Source organism: Schistocerca serialis, chromosome 4, assembly GCF_023864345.2.
Source record: "Schistocerca serialis cubense isolate TAMUIC-IGC-003099 chromosome 4, iqSchSeri2.2, whole genome shotgun sequence".
NCBI classification, from domain to species: Eukaryota; Metazoa; Arthropoda; class Insecta; order Orthoptera; family Acrididae; genus Schistocerca; species Schistocerca serialis.
The window spans coordinates 844117289-844138742 of record NC_064641.1 but is presented as its reverse complement, the minus strand read 5'-3'; positions in this window follow the sequence as shown (position 1 = coordinate 844138742).

Here is a 21454-nt window from a genome sequence, read left to right as displayed (position 1 = left end):
CAAATGCTGCGCAGCTAGCGCCATTCGACGGCCAACACCGCGGTTCCTGGTGTGTCCGCTGTGCCGTGCGTGTGATCATTGCTTGTACAGCCCTCTCGCAGTGTCCGGAGCAAGTATGGTGGGTCTGACACACCGGTGTCAATGTGTTCTTTTTTCCATTTCCAGGAGTGTAAATAGATCATAGAAAGTGGAATCATTCTAGTGACAATGTGAGGTTACCATCCTATTTTTGGTCATCAATGAAAGTAATGTGAACCCTCTTTTTATTCGATGTATCATACTTCATATTTTCTTATCGATATTTTTCAAGCAGAAGTCTCCAGTAGTTGATATGTTGCGCCACAGAGGTTCTGAGTACAAGCCAATGTAATCTTTGGTTGTCAGTAGCATTATTGCCAGTAGTACTCTGTGAGAAGTGAGTGAAGGAGTCGGGTGTTGGTTACCTGCTGAGTGGTCTGGAAGTAGCCAGCAGAGCACAGAGATACAAATGCAGAAGGTGTTGAATTTTGGACGGCCGGTGTGACCGAGCGGTTCTAGGCGCTTCAGTCTGGAACCGCGCGACCGCTACTGTCGCAGGTTTGAATCCTGTCTCGGGCATGGATGTTTGTGATGTACTTAGGTTAGTTAGGTTTAAGTAGTTCTAAGTTCCTTGGGACTGATGACCTCAGATGTTAAGTCCCATAGTGCTCGGAGCCATTTGAACCATTTTTGTTGAATTTTGGAACTGCGATGTCGTGAAGATTGATTTGAGAAGTGTGACAATTTTTCAGGTAATGTCGCTACGTTGGTTGCTCACGTGTAATTTACATGTGTCTGAGGGAGACAATACTTAGCAATTTTCTCTTTATTGGTTCCGAATTGTTAGTTTGATTGTCGAGTAAAATGATGTGTTCACATGGCTTGCACTCAGTTGTAGATGTACCACTCTTTACCGTTCCAGTAACTAAATTCATGGCAGAGAAGTATTTTTAATAAGAACCAGTTTTTATAAATATGATTGTAAGTGATATGAAATGGGTTTCACGATATAGTTTATGAATACTAGTTTCGTTTCAGTCATTCAGTAAGTCGAATTTCTATCACCGTCTCCTCACGAAAGTTTTATTTTCTAATTATATGTCGCCGCATTCTACTACGCGGAACACAGTACTTACGAAAGCTGCGCGACCTTGCTTTGCACACGCGCAGCGCTTTCTTGTCTTCAGCTAGTTTGCTGCTGCGCTGTACTTTCAGCTTTAGCATTTTAGAGCAGTGCCGCGTGTCCGTTGCCAAAGGTAAGTCATGAAAGTTTTTAAGCGTCAACTTAAGATCAATTTGGAAACAACAGAAACATTCACAGTCATACGTTGCATTTCAAAATTGTTATCAGGTTCAGTATAGGTAAAGTTTAGTACAGATCTCACTTACTTTTTCAGACAGTGTTATTCTTACAGTGCAGTCTTAAATTCGTGTATGCATCATTTAACGTTTGGAATTTGATTTAGTATATAAAACTATAATGCATTTTTATAGAGGCATTTTGGACATTTCTTCTTTCAACATTCGAATTGTAATGTTATGTAGAATTTTTGCAAGTCACGCACTGTGACTTCAAGCTTTGTAGCTAACTTCGCTGCACTGAACAATACAGCATTGCACAGGACAGCTTCTTTAGTACATAGTTTTAGGTGTTCTCTAATTATTTTTGGCAGAAGTTAATTTAAAAAAGTTATACAGTTTCAGATTGATTTGGCGATTTCTTTAAGCAGATAGCGTTTAACTAATCACAGTACTTGCATTGTGCAGTATCACAACACAGACACACGCCAAGAAGAGAATAGGAAAGTAGCAGTTCAGAATGCAATCACCACAAGAACAAACACTAGTTACAACTATACGGGCCGAAATCTAGTGACATTAATGAAAGACAAAAGCATCTCGTAGACGATTGGCCTGGTCCGCGTTCGGGTACGCTGCCGTGAACGTGTATGGGAAGTTTATATTACATATGAAGAAATTCCTCCAGCTGTATTTAAGGTGTGAGATATGGACGTGCTCCGTGTGGAAGACAGTAAAAAATGGCTCTGAGCACTATGGGACTTAAATTCTGAGGTCATCGGTCCCCTATAACTTAGAACTACTTAAACCTAACTAACGTAAGGACATCACACACATCCATGCCCGAGGCAGGATTCGAACCTGCGACCGTAGCGGTCGCACGTTTCCAAACTGTAGCGCCTAGAACCGAAGGTGGTTAGTAAGCACGTTCATATCTCACCACTGACTTCTAGTATCAGCCGCACGCAGTTGACGTCAGCAAGTGTATGGGCCTGAAGATGACGTTGTTGCAACTAGTTGCCAAGGGAAAAGCGACACCTTAAATACAGCTGGAGGAATTTCTTCATTTTTAATATAAATTTATGCCAGTTGACGTCCCACTGTCCTCCATTTTAACAATGGATGTACGAAGATCGTATGGAAAGTGGTTGAAGGATGCCGAAACCATAGTGTGTTAGAAATCTACGCCTCACCACATAGTCTGGGTCAGAATCTCGTCCGCTTTGTAGAGCAGCGTAGGCTGTGACCTGTGGCACATCTAAGGACAGAGTACAATGTGCAGGCACAAGTGTTCCGGAGCACATCGTTCAGCGCATACTACTGAACATACAGCTCTGCAGCAGACAAATGCTGCGTCTTCCCATGTTGACGCTACAGCTTCGTCAGTTAAGACTGCGGTGGACCACTGACCAATGGGAACGTGTCGTCAGCTCTGAAGGATCTCGTATCTTGTTACGCCAGGTCGATGGTGTTGTAGGGATAACCGTTCACCGAGGCAAAGTGCTGTTCGAAACATGCATCACGCCAAGCACGCAAGCCGGTTTGTTGGTTGGTTAGTTTGGGGGCAGGGGACCAAACAGAGAGGTCATCGGTCCCATCGGATTAGGTAAGGATGGGGAAGGAATTCGGCCGTGCCCTTTTCAAAGGAATCATCCCGGCATTTGCCTGGCGCGATTTAGGGAAATCACGGAAAACCTAAATCAGGATGGCTGTACGCGGGTTTGAACCGTCGTTCTCCCGAATGCGAGTCCAGTGTGACGCAATCCGGTAGGACCAGTATTATAGTATCCACCTATGCTTACGTAGGTCCTGTGACAGTAATCGAAGGCGCCATGAAATTTATTGCGGCCAGTTTGCTTTCCTTCATGTCTAATATCTTCCCTGACGAGATCATCTAGCGGGAGAACTGTTAGTGTCAGAAGAAGCTGACGAAGAAGTGTTTGGCCACCAAATTTGCCTGATGTGAGCCCTATGTGGGATGTTATAGGACGACAGCTCCGAGCCCACAAACCATTGGCGCATAGCTTACGAGAACTGCGTGAGGTCTGCGAAGATATTTGGTACCGTATATCTCCGGAAGCACACCAAGGATTTGTCGAATGTATGCCGTGCAGAATCACTGATCTGTTGCATTAAAACTGTGGACCTACAGGTTATTAATTAGGTGTTGGTTACGATCTGCATCGCCTTCTATGAAGTTGTAAAGCAATAGTAGAATAACTGATGCTGTGATGGAGCGTCTTGAGTCGTCCAACAAGGAGTTATGAACTCCCAAGTCAGCGAACTCTATTCAAGAGTTAAGGATTCATTCTGAAAACTCATTTCTCCATTATGTCTAGCAAAGTATACAGGAATCTTCTGATAAATCAGGGAAGAATGACACACAAATAGGAAATAGCAAAGTTCAGTCGGGGATTATTGCCCACGAAGGGTGAGATTACGGTTTGGAGCCCCAATTTGGCATACAGTTTTAATCTTTCAGGTAGGCTCAGAACTGTGCACACACCGCCGCAGAGTGAAAGATTTAATCCGTATTTCTTTATTTAATTTGAAGTTTCATTGGGTTCTAAACTTTGTTGAGAGGATATCTGATCTCGTTCATGGTCTTCATGTGTAATGGTCCTATAAGTGATTGGGAAAATGGCTCTGTTCACTCCGGTTGCCTTGTACTGTTGCTGTATCCGCAACTGTTCCAATCCTTCAGACAGCTCGTTCTGCAAAGTATCGAGGTCGGTACACCGACTGCATGGGCGGATGTCACACAGAAAAATTTCTCTGAGAGTCTGACGCAGATTTTGTCTGGGAGAGCAACTCTGCTGGCAACTGTTGGTTGATTTCATAAGTTGGTAGATTCCTTCGACCTAGACATTTACTATGTTGCGATGTAGTCACTCTTGATCGACTGCCAAAGTCTCACTGTGTCGCGCATTTGACGGAAAGACTTAGAAAACGCAATGTGAGCCGAATTTTACGCTACGGAAATGACGAACAGTGTGTGATGTGCTTTCAGGCGTATGAAGACTTGAACACACCGTCTATGCGATGCCCTTGTGACACTGCTTAGTAAAGTTCACCGAGAGACTACGCCAAGACATAACAACGAAAGAGTAATCGTGGCTCTCAATTTTATTATACTTGAATTAAGCGGTTGTTTGGAGCAGTAATCATTTTTTTTCTTGTACAGATAGCACAGTTACTGTTCGGAGTAAATCTGGTGAGTCATTTGAGGTGATAAAACTTCTATTTCCATTTTCTGTTATTTCGATATAATGCTTATGGTAAGATGATAGCTTAAATATTCCTTTCTTGATTTCGACAGACTTTGCTGTCGTCTCCTGGTGTGTCTTCTGAAGATGACAGCAATGTCGGTCGATACCGGTTGTTATAAATAAAGAAATATTTAGTTAATCTTGTCTTTGGAAGATTTTTACCACGTAACACATATCGGTCCTTCTGATTTCTCAACATGAGAAAACTCAGTAACGCTAACGTTTTCGCTCAGAGAACAATTTCATTGTGAATCACAGTATCGCTTTCCTTCCGAGTTTAATTTAGATAATGGTCAAAGCTCTAGACGATTTAATCAGAGCTTCGGAAGCCTACTTGTGGTAGGAAGCATAAATCTTAGGCAGCAGTCTCAGGCTTCGTGTTTCTCTTACTTTCCATTGCCACGGTTCCACGAGCGCCGCAATGATTTACGGAACGAGCCAGCTGCACGAAGAGCTGCCTCGGAATGAATTGCAGCCATAAAGACGGCGCCGTAAGGCCGCAAGCACGCTCACCTGCTCACCACAAATCAATTCCTACCGCTGAAGCCATCGCTTTTGCGCCTACGTCTTGTATGGGTCTTCGTTCGTTGCATGCGATCCAGCCTTAGAGAACGAAACATTGCATTCGATTAAACAGAATATTTCGTAAGACTCATAACGCAGCAAGGAGGACTGGTCTGTATTTACCAGCTGGTGCTTCCTGTAACTACTAACTTAACAAGTGCAGTATGAGTGGTGTTCAAAATAATTGGTACGAAACAACACTGTTGGTGTACATCAAGTCTTCGTTCAGAAGCACTCACCAGAGGCCTGAGCACAACCATCCCACTATTTCAAGACCGTTGGACTCCCGAAAATTCCTGTGGCTGTGAATGGAGCCGGTCCCCCACCGTGTCTCAGTTCGTCGTCCGAATTGAAGCGTTTTCCTTTGAGGTTTTGTTTTCCTTTTTTTTCTTTTCTTTTCTTCTCTCTCTCTCTCTTTTTTTTTTTTTACAGGGCAATGCTATAGGGTAAATGTTCAAGCTGCCTCCACTTGAACTTGTCCGTTACACTTTGACACTTTGTTTGACCTTGGAGACATGTGGATATGATCGTTATCGTGGAGCGGAATCGCTTCCTCCTTGGGCAGAGCGGGCTGTTAGCTCTTAGTGGACTTGAGTAGGCTGCGGAGTGTGTCATTCTACGCGCCCCCGTTAGTAATTTTTTGTGCTCGAGCAATTCTACGAGTATCGGACCTCTGATGTCGAAAAAGGCGCAGAGTATCGCATCCAGGACACAGCTCTGAATTCTTTAGGGGGTGATGAAACTACATTCGCGTCCCTAGATGTCACACTACATTATTCCACAGTGACATATGTAAATTTCAACTGGTTGGGTTGTTATGACGTTTACTACCTTCTCGTTTGAACACTACTTATATAAAACGATGACAGGTTGAGTTTTCATTTTTGGGTTGTCCGTTTTCTGACTAGCTTGATTTGTTCTGACACGTTAGCCCCTCAATTATAGGTCCCACTTCCGGTACGAACGCGTTGTGTGTCTTCAGTACACTGGTTTCCATTGTCTTCTGCATCCTTATGCATTAACAATTACCGCATTTTCTGCCTTTAGCAGCAGTTTCCCACTCGGAGGACAGGTGGATGCGGGAACCACTATCCAGTCCAAGCCACAGCCGAAATGAGGATAATCTTTTAAATCATAAGTAATCGGCCACCGTATACGCACAAAAACACAAGTTTTCAAAATAACTCCTAATAATTTGATGCTTTATTTTTTTCTTCAACTGACGAAGCAACGGGGAGAAACTTAAAACATTTGGTACTATGCATATTATGTATCGGATATTGAGCAAAGTAAGAAAATCTTCTACACGTGGCATCGAAGTCGATCTCTGACATGCAAAGATATTGCCTGAGAAAGTAAAACCTGGAGCAGCCAGAAGCGAAAGACGAAACGAAAGCGAACTTCAAGGGTTGAGAGTGTGTGTCACGTCAGTACAGTGATAGTAAAATCGAGTTAAATTTAGAATGAACTTGGCAGTATGGGGGCATTCATCGGTATGACGATGAACATCGCACAAAAGTTAATGTTTATTATTTCATTATTCGAAACTTCTTCGTCTTCTTCTTCTTCTTCTTCATCGTCTTCCGTCTCTCGCATCTATATCGCCAGACCCCTCAATCTCGCCATCTCCGTTATCCTCTTCAGTTCCTCTTCTCTCCATCGTACGAAACACGCTCTGTATTCATATCGCACCAACGAGGGAGATGACGAGAAAGCTTACTAGCAATCAAAAGTTCACACAGCATTCAAGGATTAGTCACGGGAAAATAATACACTGTACCTCAGTCTGTCTCTGAGCAAGCTCTAAATATACTTCCATGCTGTGCAATTACACGTGGAAAAAAATCCAACTTTCATTTTAGCTAACAATAAGAAAAGTTATCCGAAAAGTATATTACTTATCACGTCCACTTAATACTGCTCTCTGTCACACGGTTCCTTCATAAAATGCATTATTGAACATGTTACCGAAATTTTTAGAATCACTGCAGCCACATTCTTACTGTACAACAACTAAGCTTTATCTTTTATATAATTTAGAAGGCACAATGAAACTTCGGGGTCTACAATGCAGGAGGGCGCTCTTCTCTTATTGGCTGAGACGAATTATGGCCATTGAACGTTTCAGCTGACCTCGTATTAGCTAGTTGACCAATCAGCAGACTATAACGAATTTATTTAATTTTCCGAAACAAATTTATTGAATGTGCTAGACAAGCTTTATCTAACAATACTTTTTCGCGTCGGAAGGACTGATTTTTTACTTACACGATACAGATACCGCACGACTATACCAGTATGCGTTTTATATAGTATAGACGACTAACTTTACAGGACCCGTGGTCTAGGGATAGTGTCTTTGATTTATAATAAAAACATTATCGGCCCCGTGATCGAATCCCGCCGCTGCTTAAATTTTGATTCATAATTACTAAGACTTCCGCCACAAGACGTCACCCCTCATTCTGCCAACTCCCTTGTCAAAGAGAGCGGAGCAGCGAACAGAGGTTCAGGGCACTATATTGTCGTCGGGTGGGAAAGTGCCCCTAAAAAGGCGGAAGATCCAGCAATGATCAACGGCTATAGGATGCAGAAGGCAATGGAAGCCACTGCATTAAAGACACGTAACCTGTACCCACAGGACATGTGGCCTGTAACTGAAGAAGTCTCATGATGATCTCTCCATTGGCAAAAGATTCCGGAATACTCCCCCAATCGGATCTCCATTAGGAGATCGCCATAGGGGAGGTTACCATGAGAAAAAGAATGAATAATCAACGAAATAACGTTCTACGAGTCGGGGCGTGGAATGTCAGAAACTTGAACGTGGTAGGGAAACTAGAAAATCTGAAAATGGAAATGCAAAGACTCAATCTAGATATAGTGGGGGTCAGTGAAGTGAAGTGGAAAGAAGACAAGGATTTATGGTCAGATGAGCATAGGGTAATATCAACAGTAGCAGAAAAGATTCATTATGATTAGGAAGGGAGGGCAGAGAATGTGTTACTGTGAAGAGTTCAGTGACAGGGTTGTTCTTATCAGAATGGACAGCAAACCAACACCGACAACGGTAGTTCAGGTATACATGCCGAAGTCGCAAGGTGAATATGAAGAGATAGAGAAAGTGTATGAGGAAATTGGAAGGGTAATACAATATGTAAACGGATGTTGCTGTTGTTGTGGTCTTCAGTCCTGAGACTGGTTTGATGCAGCTCTCCATGCTACTCTATCCTGTGCAAGCTTCTTCATCTCCCAGTACCTACTGCAGCCTACATCCTTCTGAATCTGCTTAGCGTATTCATCTCTTGGTCTCCCTCTACGATTTTTACCCTCCACGCTGCCCTCCAATACTAAATTGGTGATCCCTTACGGTCGCAGGTTCGAATCCTGCCTCGGGCATGGAAGGGGGGGGGGGGGTTGGTCTTAGGTTCGTTAGGTTTAAGTAGTTCCAAGTTCTAGGGAACTGATGACCTCAGATGTTAAGTCCCATAGTGCTCAGAGGCATTTGAACCAATACCTCCTCATTAGTTATGTGATCTACCCATCTAATCTTCAGCAATCTTCTGTAGCACCACATTTCGAACGCTTCTATTCTCTTCTTGTCCAAACTATTTATCGTCCATGTTTCACTTCCGTACATGGCTACACTCCATACAAATACTTTCAGAAACGACTACCTGACACTTAAATCTAGACTCGATGTTAACAAATTTCTCTTCTTCAGAAACGCTTTCCTTGCCATTGCCAGTCTACATTTTATATCCTTTCTACTTCGGCCATCACAGTTATTTTGCTCCCCAAATAGCAAAACTCCTTTACTACTTTAAGCGTCTCTTTTCCTAATCTAATTCCCTCAGCATCACCCGACTTAATTCGACTACATTCCATTATCGTCGTTTTGCTTTTGTTGATGATCGTTTTATATCTTTCAAGACACTGCCAATTCCGTTCAACTGCTCTTCCAAGTCCTTTGCTGTCTCTGATAGAATTACGATGTCATCGGCAAACCTCAAAGTTTTTATTTCTTCTCCATGGAATTCAATAGCTACTCCAAATATTTCTTTTGTTTCCTTTAATGCTTGCTGAATATACAGATTGAATAACATCGGGGAGAGGCTACAACCCTGTCTCACTCCCTTCCAAACCACTGCTTCCCTTTCATGTCCCTCGACTCTTATAACTGCCGTCTGGTTTCTGTACAAATTGTATATAGCCTTTCGCTCCCTGTATTTTACCCCTGCCACCTTCAGAATTTGAAAGAGAGTATTCCAGTCAACATTGTCGAAAGATTTCTCCAAATCTACAAATGCTAGAATTGTAGGTTTGCGTTTTCTTAATCTAGCTTCTAACATAAGTCGTAGGGTCAGTATTGCCTCACGTGTTCCCATATTTCTACGGAATCGAAACTGATCTGCCCACGAAGTCGGCTTCTACCAGTATTTCCATTCCTCTGTGAAGAATTCGTGTTAGTATTTTCCAGCCGTGACGTATTAAACTGATAGTTCGGTAATTTTCACATCTGTCAACACCTGCTTTCTTTGGGATTGGAATTATTATATCCTTCTTGTAGTCTGAGGCTGTTTCGCCTGTCTCATACATTTTGCTCACCAGATGGTAGAGTTTTGTCAGGACTGGCTCTCCCAAGGCTGTCAGTAGTTCTAATGGAATGTTGTCTATTCCTAGGGCCCTGTTTCGACTTAGCACTTTCAGTGCTCTATCAAACGCTTCACGCAGTATCATAGCTCCCAATTCATCTTCATCTACATCCTCTTCCCTTTCTATAACATTGCCCTCAAGTACATCGCCCTTGTATAGTCCGTCTATATACTCCTTCCACCTTTCTGCTTTCCCTTCTTTGCTTAGAACTGGGTTGCCATCTGATCTCTTGATAATCATACAAGTGGTTCTCTTTTCTCCGAAGGTCTCTTTAATTTTCCTGTTGGCAGTATCTATCTTACCTCTAGTGAGATAAGCCTCTACATCCTTACATTTGTCCTCTAGCCATGCCTGCTTAGCCATCTTGCACTTCCTGTCTATCTCATTTTTGAGACGTTTGTATTCCTTTTTGCCTGCTTCATTTACTGCATTTTTATATTTTCTCCTTTCATCATTTAAATTCAGTATTTCTTCTGTCACGCAAGGATTTCTACTAGCCCTCGTCTTTTTATCTACTTGATCCTCTGCTGCCTTCACTACTTCATCCCGCAAAGCTACCCATTCTTCTTCTATTGTATTTCTTTCCCCCATTCTTGTCAATTGTTCCCTTATGCTCTCCCTGAAACTCTGCACAACCTCTGGTTTAGTCAGTTTATCCAGGTCCTATCTCTTTAAATTCCCACCTTTTTGCAGTTTCTATAGTTTTTATCTACAGTTCATAACCAAACATTTTTATTTCATTGAATCGAATCTGTCAGACCCTTCTCACGTATTTTTCTGCTATTGTAAGTCGCTTCTGTCTTACGTGCAACTTGTCATCTGTTTGTGAAGGGTACTTGCCCCTCGGAAGGATGCGCGTCGTCTTTATTCTCAATATTTGTATTGATATTTGTACACCTGTGTCCTTCCCATATCCTTTTCGTATCATTTAATCTACTGTGCGTGATCGGTATGAGTGTGAATTTTCTTAAGAGTAGCCAGCACCTGTTATCCACTCGCACAGTTGTGCTAATAGTGATAGCATCAGCCGGGAATGCAGAGAAGTTCAGCGTTATCGTAGGTCAGCTATCTGAGCAGATAGCAGTTAATTTGGCAGTAATCTATTACATGTTCGACAAATGTGAGGATAACTTATACTTACCGCGGTTAACCATCGCTTCCGTTTTGTTGCTTGCTTGCCCTTTTAGCTTTTAGTTGTGTTTTTCTATAAAAGCTTTGAATTATTTGAATAAAACAGTATAACCTTTAATATCCACTGTTTTCCATGATTTACTTCTTATCACACAAACAAAGACATTTTCATAATATTATGTATGGATTTGTAAGATACTTCCTGGGGCAAAAAGGGATATCTACTTTGGTAATGGAAGGAAATGGATGGAATTAAAGTTTTTAGAGACCTAACTACTGTAGCAGAACCAAGTAGATGTATCTCGCAATAGTTACACAGCTATGTGGAGACTTGTTTGTTAAACAATGATTCACTCACTTTTCTGTGCTTATTTTCTTTACTTTGCTCTATTTACCCACTATTTGGGCTCTGTATGATAATCTTCGGACAATCAGATCTTCAACTACAAAAAATGGATATAATGCATTGGAATTCCGTTGACTATCAAGAGCCGTTGATTATGTTGGCATATACAGATGGTTGAAGTAAGACGATATACTTGATATCGTAGAAATTAAAAACAATCAGTTGATGTCGGCCATCAGCGGAATCTAATGATGTCGTATCACCTGTAATCGCAATAGACGAGTCTGTAGTTTAGGAGTTACCTTCTTAATGTTACCAGGTATCAGAGGTTGAAAATACCACTACATTTGGTGCTGTGATCCACGAGTGCCGAGGTGGACGTGTACGAGGCGCGGTGAGCTACCTACGAGCGCAAAACTCCCTGTTCTGCGCTCGTATGTCCACTACGACGCTCGGAGGTCACAGCACCAAGTTACGACACCTGAAGATGGGTGTATAAAAGCCCAAAACCGGTCGTGTGATAATAAAGGGACTTTACAACTGTAGCGGTATTTTCAGCCTCTGGTATAATGCTCAGTTACGGACGTTCCTCCTACAGGATTGTTTGTTGCCAGATACCTTCCTATCGCTGCAGTCATCAGTTACTTTAAGTCTGCCGCTGTAATTGTTCCGACATCGTTCGATTCGGCTGACGTGACAGGACTTGAGCAGATGAGATAAATACCCAGGCGCAAAAGGCAAAGAAGAATAAGTAATACGCTTCCTTGCCCCTTTCGTCTCTCTTTCTAAAGATACTAATTTAATCCGATTTTCAACGCACTTTAGTTGTGGTGCGATATAGCCTCACTGGTCGATAACAGACGAATAGGGACGTTGCAACTAAGGCCGGAAAGTTTTTGCTGAGTGAATACAATTTGAAAAAATTTTCCCTTCCTGATTTCGAAGTCAGAGCACGTAAAGACGCTTAATGTGAGGTTCCTGTCTAATTTGCTATGCGAATGGAAGACAAAAACTTGGAGCTGGCCAGTCAGCTCTGCGAATGTTGGAGGAAAGAGTTAGGCTTTCTACGCAAGTTGCTTCGCAGCGCAATTTTCGATGTTGGCGACAGCCACTAGCAACATGAATATTGGATGAAAAATGTTTAATACAACATTCTGGATTGAGAAGCGAACTGAAAATTGCAGAATGATAGTTGCTATACTTTGTACACGTAAATTAACGGGGAAGCAATCACAATTACTGTCGAAAATTGCACTGGTAAGCTCATGGACGGTGTCACGAAAAACAAATTATTATGAGATTTTGTAGCATCTGTCGTGACAGTACAGTGAGAGAACGTATTAGTAAATGCAACGAAACGCAGATTGATGATTAAAAGTTGGAGTCCATTTCGTAGATAAAATTTATCTTGGCAATTCGTTACTGTGGATTGTGGAAACGCAGACGTATGTGATTAGTAATGACAATTAAAAGAACCTTGCTCTGCAGTGTAGTTTTGTAACCTCTTTCAAAATTACATGATCGATGTTATGAATTCCATTTCCATCTCCTGATGTACCTTAAGTACACATCTGATGAATGTTAGATATTGTTTTCTCAGTCACACCTAGATGGCAACCAAACGCAACCGTGCAGAACCCACGTCCGTGACACCATAGCAAAATGACACATCACTGATGGGCAAAAGACTATTCATACAACAAATCGAGTGCTAATCGTAAACTAATTTTAAGGTTCCTTTCCAGCAAACTACGTTCACTGAGCAGACATAATGAAGAGTGTCAGTAGTAGATTGAGAGTAGACGTGTCATATATACACATGATTATGGAAGTTATTACAGTGACACGCGTACGTCTGGAGTAAGTGTTGCGGTAATTTTATCTGTACATATTCTGATTCCAATACGATACGACAGCAAACAACAGCTTAAAGGTGTTACCCAGCCGAGCAACTTACAGTGCTCTTCAACTGACTATGCTCCAGCTATATCGCTATTACGTCATATTGTTTTAAGATGTGTATGAAGCTACTGCGAATCAATCTGCATAGGATATATGAAGCGATAACAAACATTCTGAAATAATTATCCAAAGAAGTTCATCATTTAGTAATTCTTGTTACATGAAAACTGATAAGAGGTGAGCTTATTCGCTTGTTTCGTCCCATACCGACATAGAATTTCTAATGCGTCTATATAGATCACAGTTCGATGTTTACTGTATGCAAATGATTAATTGCAGTAAGCCATAGAGATCAGTAAAATTAAATCATCTAAGATGGGAATAGCTTCCTGCTTCCATACGTAAAACTAGCACTCATCATCACACAGTTGTTTGTATACAGCACGGATAAAATAATTCGAAAATAAAACAGGTAGTTTTCATTATCTGGACTCATTTAGAATCTTAATATTTTGTCAATGAGAAGAAACACACACACACACAGAGAGAGAGAGAGAGAGAGAGAGAGAAAGGAGCGGTGGCACGGTGGGGGGGGGGGGGGGAAGAGGGGGAAATTCTTTTATCTCTTTATACCATCCAGCTGCAAAAATTATAGCAGTGAGCTCTAAATGAAACCTGCTTTTAGCGGCAGAGAAATCCGCAAATCAAAAACGCCATATCCATTTAGCTAATGGATATCGACATTTTCTGCGCTGCTAGAAATATGGCAACCAGCGAGTGTAGGTAGCTTCAGCCACATATACCACACACGCTCACGTCGAAAATTCTGCAGATGTGAAAGTCTGCACAAGAGTTACTGAAATAGTCCAACCCTTACGATTCCGCAGGAAATTAAGTTTTCTCGGTAATATGCAGTATGGATTTGTCATTTTTAGGCTAAGGCATAAATCATCTTTGAAGAAAATGGTAGCGTACATTAGTTGTGTGATTTACTGTAATATTCCTATGGTGTTATTTCAATGTTTACGAAAATCTTGGCAGTATGAGCTAGTTTGTCAGTATGACATTGCACCCCGTCTGTCCTGGATACAAGCACTGATTCGGTTGCGAAGGGCGTCATAAAAGCGTTGAATTCTCTTCAGATCAAACTGGCTCAGAACTGTTTGTAACTGACCCTTGGTGTCCTGGATACTGCCGCTGGGACTGAATTGATGTCGACATGAACCCAAACAAGTTCTATCGGGACATATGTGAGGATATTAATGACCATGGCAGTACCTCAGCATTACGTACACAGATCATAGAGACACTTGTCATTTGTGGACAAGTTATATCATCTTGAAAACCAGCACAATGTCCGTGACGCACTGTTGTGCTCTCAGAACTCCCTCAATCACTACCAGCCATGACCTTGGCTCTCCACACCATGGCAACATGTGTCACACTATTGTGCTTCTCCAAAACAATGGAAAAATGGGACCCCTCACTAAGTCGCCGCCATACCTTAGACGGTGGTCAACCGGGGCAGTACACAACCGAGATTCATCGCTGATCACTGTGTCATTTTCAACAGTCCACGCTTTCCGGGTGCGACACCACTCCAAACGAAGCCATTCGTATCGTGGTATTAACGGCAGTCTACTCACTGAACGGTGATTCCTTAGTTCTGCAGCTGTTTAATCTCCGACCGATGGTGAAGGATGACACATAATGTTGGACGGAGTCAATTAGCTGGTTCTGGGATGGCAGACGCACATGTGAAGGAGTTAAGATGTGCCTGGTGCATAACAATTCGTTCCTTCCCTGCGGTGGTTAGACGTTGTCTGCTGGAACCTTGACGATGAGTTGTCTGCCATTTGGGCTAGTGTCGCGGTCGAATGCTCCACAACACTGGACATTCGACAAGCCAGCCAGTTGAAGACGCACAATGGGGACACTTCAGAGCACTGTCAGGTATTGATAAAGGTGTCTCAGATGAGGACGCGGCGTCTTTATGTCGTTCTCAGTGATTACACCTGGCGCTGTTAATACCACATACAGTATATATCCTTATACCTTATACAAAAATTGCGGTAATGAACCATGGTGACCGTCCTACCAGCCACAGAGCACCGCAGTTCCTATCGTTTACGTAACCGCCTATGGTTTATACATGTAAGAACTGGCATTGACATCAGACCATGTCTTATGAGTGCCTCACTTTTTCTGTGTAGCAGTGTAGAATACGATCGTCCATGGAAAGCGAATTGAACTTCCCGACGTCATTGATAAGTTGACATCAGGCGAGATTCAGAGAAACAACTTACATTCTGGAACAATTTCTTCCGATCAGTGAAGAGCTGTCAAACGACTGACAGAGAAGTAGTATCGGCGTGAGCATATATAGGACAGTCAGATGTGGTTTTAGTTGCGTGACAGTTGAAAAGCGTGGTGCTGCAGGACGATACGCATTTAGAGATAGTGGTCAGAAGAAGGTCGTAGGCGAAGACGAACGGGCTTTGGACACATCGCAACCACAGCACGATATGTCCGCCTACGTCTCCTTGTGGCTATTTGTTAACGTATAGTTTCTTGCGCAGTGTTGAGCAGACACAGGAACACATACAAGTATGTGGGCCAACAGAACGACGCTGTATGTTGTGGGGAGTTTGCACTGTCCAGTAATTACAAACTCTTCTGACTTCAATGGGCATATTAAGGCCGCCACTTGCGTACTAAGTGTAGAAACATAATTTTTACAGACAAGCACAACGCCGATCTATCCTAAAGTGCATACAGGTATGAGTAAACGTTGTGAGATATTTATTAAAACTTTTAGTCTTGGTCGCAATATAATATTACGGCAGCTACACGATAACCTTTTTCAGGCGACAAGTAACCATCCTTAGGTAATTCTTCCACTCTAAATGGAACCCATGTAAAGTGTTAATTACAAGAACATTGCTATTAAGTGTCATCATCATCATATCAGCCTTTTACCATGTCATGAGGGGTCGGCGTTGCTTTGCTGGATAGTTCTCTTCCATAAAAGCCTCTCCAGTGCTTCTTCTCTGTGCCATTATTAAAAGTCTGGTTGGCTGGTCGATTTAGGGGGAGGGGACCAAAAAGCAAGGTCATCGGTGCCATTGGATTAGGGAAGGATGGGAATGGAAGTCGGCCGTGCCCTTGAAAATGAACCATCCCGGCATATGCCTGAAACGATGTAGGGAAATGACAGAAAACCTAAATGAGGATGGTCGGATGCGGTTTTGAACCGTCATCCTTCCGAATGTGAGTGCAGCGTGTTAACAACTGCGCCACGTCGCTCGGTTAAAAGGCTCGTCAAATCGTGAATGTTCACCCATAAAATCAGTAGAAGACTCTCTGCCCCTACTTGTTTTCTACAGCTACATCTACATGAAAACTCTGCAAATCACATTTAAGTGCCTGGTACAGGGTTCATCGAACCACCTTCACAATACTCTATTATTCCAATCTCGTACAGCGCGCGGAAAGAATGAACACCTATATCTTTCCGTATGAGCTCTGATTTCCCTTATTTTATCGTGGTGATCGTTCCTCCCTATGTAGGTCGGTCTCAACAAAATATTTTCGCATTTGGAGGAGAAAGATGGTGATTGGAATTTCGTCAGAAGATTCCACTGCAACGAAAAACGCCTTTCTTTTAATGATGTCCAGCCCAAATCCTGTATCATTTCTGTGACACAATCTCCCATTTTTCGCGGTGATACAAAACGTGCTGCCTTTCTCTGAACTTTTTCGATGTACTCCATCAGTCGTATCTGATAAGAATCCCACACCACGCAGCAGTATTCTAAAAGAGGACGGATAAGCGTAATGTAGACAGTCTCCTTAGTAGGTCTGTTACGTTTTCTAAGTGTCCTGCCAATAAAACGCAGTCGTTATTTTAGCCTTCCCCACAACATTATCTATGTGTTCCTTCCAATTTAAGTTGTTCGTAATTGTAATACCTAGCTATTTAGTTGAATTTACGGCTTTTAGAATAGACTTATCATGTAACCGAAGTTTAACGAGTTCCATTTTTATATATTAACGGTCGTGCTTTGAGATTTTTTTATATTGTTAATATTTAAGAATCTTCAGAACCGTTTTTCGCTAAGAAGGTCTTATGAATGAATGGGATTCACTTGAATGTGGAATCCATTTAGCTATTTTGTATTCCTTTTATGGACCACTACTGGTTTCGCACCGTTGCAGGTGCATCCTCAGGTGATGCAACCTTAATTAGAATTCAGTTTTCACAATAAGGTTTTGTAGAAGGGAAAAATATTAACAGTTTTGCAACAACATTTGCCAAACATGGGTTAACTGACTTTTTTAATAACCCGTTATTCATATGATAGCCATCAACCAATCGGGAAGCTACGATGTCGCATAGTTCAGTTGTAAATCGACAATGTTAATCCATTACAGGCTGTTGTCCATAGCAAAACTGACGTTAAGCATCAGTAGGTGAATGTCACACTGGACACGAGGGGTGATACGTCCTAGTATAAAAATTATAATATTGACAAGTTACGCCTAGTAACGATGTACTTGTGGTGAAGACTTTGATCAGGAACTTTTACAGTGAAAGCATGACCTGAGGCTGGATACTTCTCAACTGAAACCGGTTATCAACTAGTTGTAATAACAAATTGCGGTAAATACCATTAAAATTTACGTAAGTTTATAATAAATAATACAGACAACAGACCTTACCAAGTTAGTATGGTGGACGTTATTCGACAACCAGCATAACTGAATAGCACACTCCACAAATTCCAAGCGTGATTACTTGAGCCGTTACAGGATATAACATGTGACTGCGTCTCCAATGTATTGAGGGGAACCGAAACAGTACTGCTATGTCAGGGGGGCTATACAACCCAAGACGCACCCCCTTCTTCACACATGACACTGAAGTAGATTTTATGAAGGTCCCACTTTGGGCTCAGTTTATTTAGTGAGGGAATATTATAAGTGGTGATGGATTTGTTACGTTATTAAGCTTGAGAAAGCTATTACAATATTGGGTTGGTATTTGCAATTACTCTCAAACTAACGATTAGGTGCATGAGCTGCGGCAAAGTAATTAAAGTACGTCGCAACTGCTTTTACGGCCCCATGGTTAGGCTATTGTTAAATTTCTTCTGAAACAGCATCTTTGCGTCACACACCAAGATAAAAAACAAAACTCACTCCACAAAGACCTGTTTAAGGGGCACATTCCGGAGGAAGATTGTGGAAGAAAATTGGCATATCGTCCGCTACTTGAGTGCCTCGATTTATTTTACTGCCATGCTGTGCGAAAGTTGCGCCGATGATGACTAAATGCACTGCATTCCCGGATAGAAGTAAAGGCCAATCAGTGCTGGCCGAACGCCACGTAGTCCTCTACCAGTGGCGTCATTGGAGGCGTTATGGAGGGGCGTGTGGTCAGTTGACCAATCTACCGGCCATTATCGGCTTTCTTGACTTTGGGAACACCACTTATGATTCAAGTTGCCCCTCAGTTGACCTCACGTAGCTGAATGTATCCCGTAACACTCCTCCCGTCAAGGAAAAATATTTGGCAGTACCTGTGTCCATCCCACAATAGCGAGACTCCCTAACAATTGAGATATGGCTAACTTTTCTGGATGCTGTACATGAACAGGCAGGCGCAAATGGCTCTGAGCACTATGGGACTTAACATTTGAGGTCATCAGTCCCCTAGAACTTAGAACTACTTAAACATAATCAACCTAAGGACGACACACACATCCATGCCCCAGGTAGTATTCGCTAAACGTAGCGGTCGCGCAGTTCCAGACTGAAGCGCCTAGAACCGCTCGGCCACTCCGGCCGGCAACAGGCAGACCTCACATATGATCTCAAAGCGAAGTTTTCTCACATTTGCTTGGATGATCTAGCCCCCCCCCCCCTTCCCGGTCATGTTTTTCGAAATTTGCTCTAGGACCATATGGAGAACACTGAGAAGAAGAAACACAAAAAAACATAGGCCGTCTGAGAATAACGTTCACGGCACTAGAGGGATTTGTAGAGGGTAAAAACAATAGGGGAAGACAGAGGTTGTAATATATCCAACTAATACAGTGCCCTGTCACATTCATACGGCCACCTGCAAAAGCCTCAGTAACCGCTTTTTACAGCGCGAACCGCTACTAGACGTGCAGGGTTCATGAAGATATTGACTGGGATGTGGAGCTATGCTGACTCCAGTACGGTGGCCATCTGCACTAGGTTTTTTCGGTTTGGGATCTATGGGGCGAACAACTAGATCGATGTGGTCACACAGATCCTCGATTCGGTTTAAATCCTGGGAGTTTTGCGGCCAGAGGGGTACGTTAAACTCACCCTGGTGCTCTCCGATCAACGCACGTAACTATGTGACACGTTGCATTGTCCTGCTGGTAGATGCCATCGTGTGAAGGAGAAACAAACTGCGTATAGGGACGGACGTGGTCCACAAGGATACATGCGTACATATGTTGATTCATTGTGCCTTCGAGAATGACGAGATGCCCCAGGGACTGACTCGAATACATTCCCCAGACCATAACACTCCCTCCTCTGACCTGGGCCCTTCTGATTTCACACGCTCCACGCCGCACACCCCAACGGCAGTCTGTCCGATGGAGCATAACACTTGACTTATTACACGGGCCTCCACTGTCTTTAACTCTATAGCGTACAGAGATACTGAATGTCAACGTTTTGATTGGTTGGTATGACAGCCGTGACATAAACACAGTAACCTTACCGGAGTTACTTCCTTGCTCAAATTTGGTAATAAGGCAGACGTCTGTGGAACCTGTTCTCTTTACGATGGGACGGTGGTCTGCGGCGCTGTTCTCTTGTCTTATGTTGATACTATTTCAACAAGACCCGTACATGTAATGTCACTGAAGTACTCGCCTTTTTTTTCCAAATGGCTCAGATAGAAGGATTTAGTTCCATTAGAGAGAAGCAAAGTCGGTGTCTTTATCAGGCGACGTAAACATGAAATTCGCGATACCTCTATAACTTTGTGAAAATTGCGCCTCGATGTATGTATTCAATCTGGATATATCTGCCGGCCGCTGTAGCCGCTTCAGTCTGGAACCGCGCTGCTGCTACGGTCGCAGGTTCGAATCCTGCCTGGGGCATGGATGTGTGTGATGTCCTTAGGTTTAAGTAGTTTTAAGTTCTAGGCGAATGATGACCTCAGATGTTAAGTCCCATAATGTTTAGTGCCATTTTTTGGATATATCTGAAGTGGCCTGATTTAGCTGCTGCACCATGTGTATTTGGTGTGTTTGGATATTTTGAGCTATTTAGGTTTAATTGTGTTGTGGTGGCAAATCCAACACCATTGTGAGACGATTCCTGGACAGTTTTGATAATAAATAAATATATAACATATAGTACATGTGCTTATGTTGTTGAATTGCCATTTTCTTTCATTCCTTTTCTGGCGAAAGTGTGCAAGGGACGAAATTTTGTTAATTTTATTTTGTTGCTCATACACAATTGATCGAAGAAATTCAGATGTGGGCTACCAGATTTGTTACTATTGTAAGAACAACATGCCAGTATTACGGAGATGCTTCGGGAAATGAGAGACTTTGGTGGGAAGGCGACCTTCTTTTCGAGGAGCACTAATGAGAGTATTTAGAGAAACGGCGTTTGAGGCTGGCTGCGGAACGATTCTACTGCCGGCAACGTACATTTCGCGTAAGGACCACTAAGATAAGATTAGAGAGATTAGGGCTCGAGCGCAGGCATATAGACAGTCGTGTCTCCCTCACTCTATTTGCGAGTGGGAAAAGGAAAGGAAATGACTGGTAGCGATATAGGGTACCCTCTGCTATGCACCATACTCTGCTTTGCGGGGTGTGTGTGTAGATGTAAATGTACGCAGGGAATCGCGCTGTAATGTAGAAGTCTACGAACGTTTCTCCACCCGTTCTACCTTCCTTTCATTCTGAAGTCGCGCGGAGTTCAGCGGCAATGTGGAAGCGGCGAAGTGAACGGTGCCAGGAGCGTGCCGTGCCGGTAGCAGCGTAGCAAGGGGCAGCAAAGGCTGACTGCGATGCAGCAGAGCGCCAACTTGTGATAGCGCCAGGGCACGCTACGACCTTTCCGCTCCTCCCCCTCTGCCCGCTGCGGCTGGCCTTTCACAAGTTGGCAGCTCTGATTACCTGCGGCAGACCTGGCCAGCGTCGGTGCAGTCCCAACTCTGGCTGTCTCTCGCACAGGCGAAAGCTGATAGTTTCACTGCACA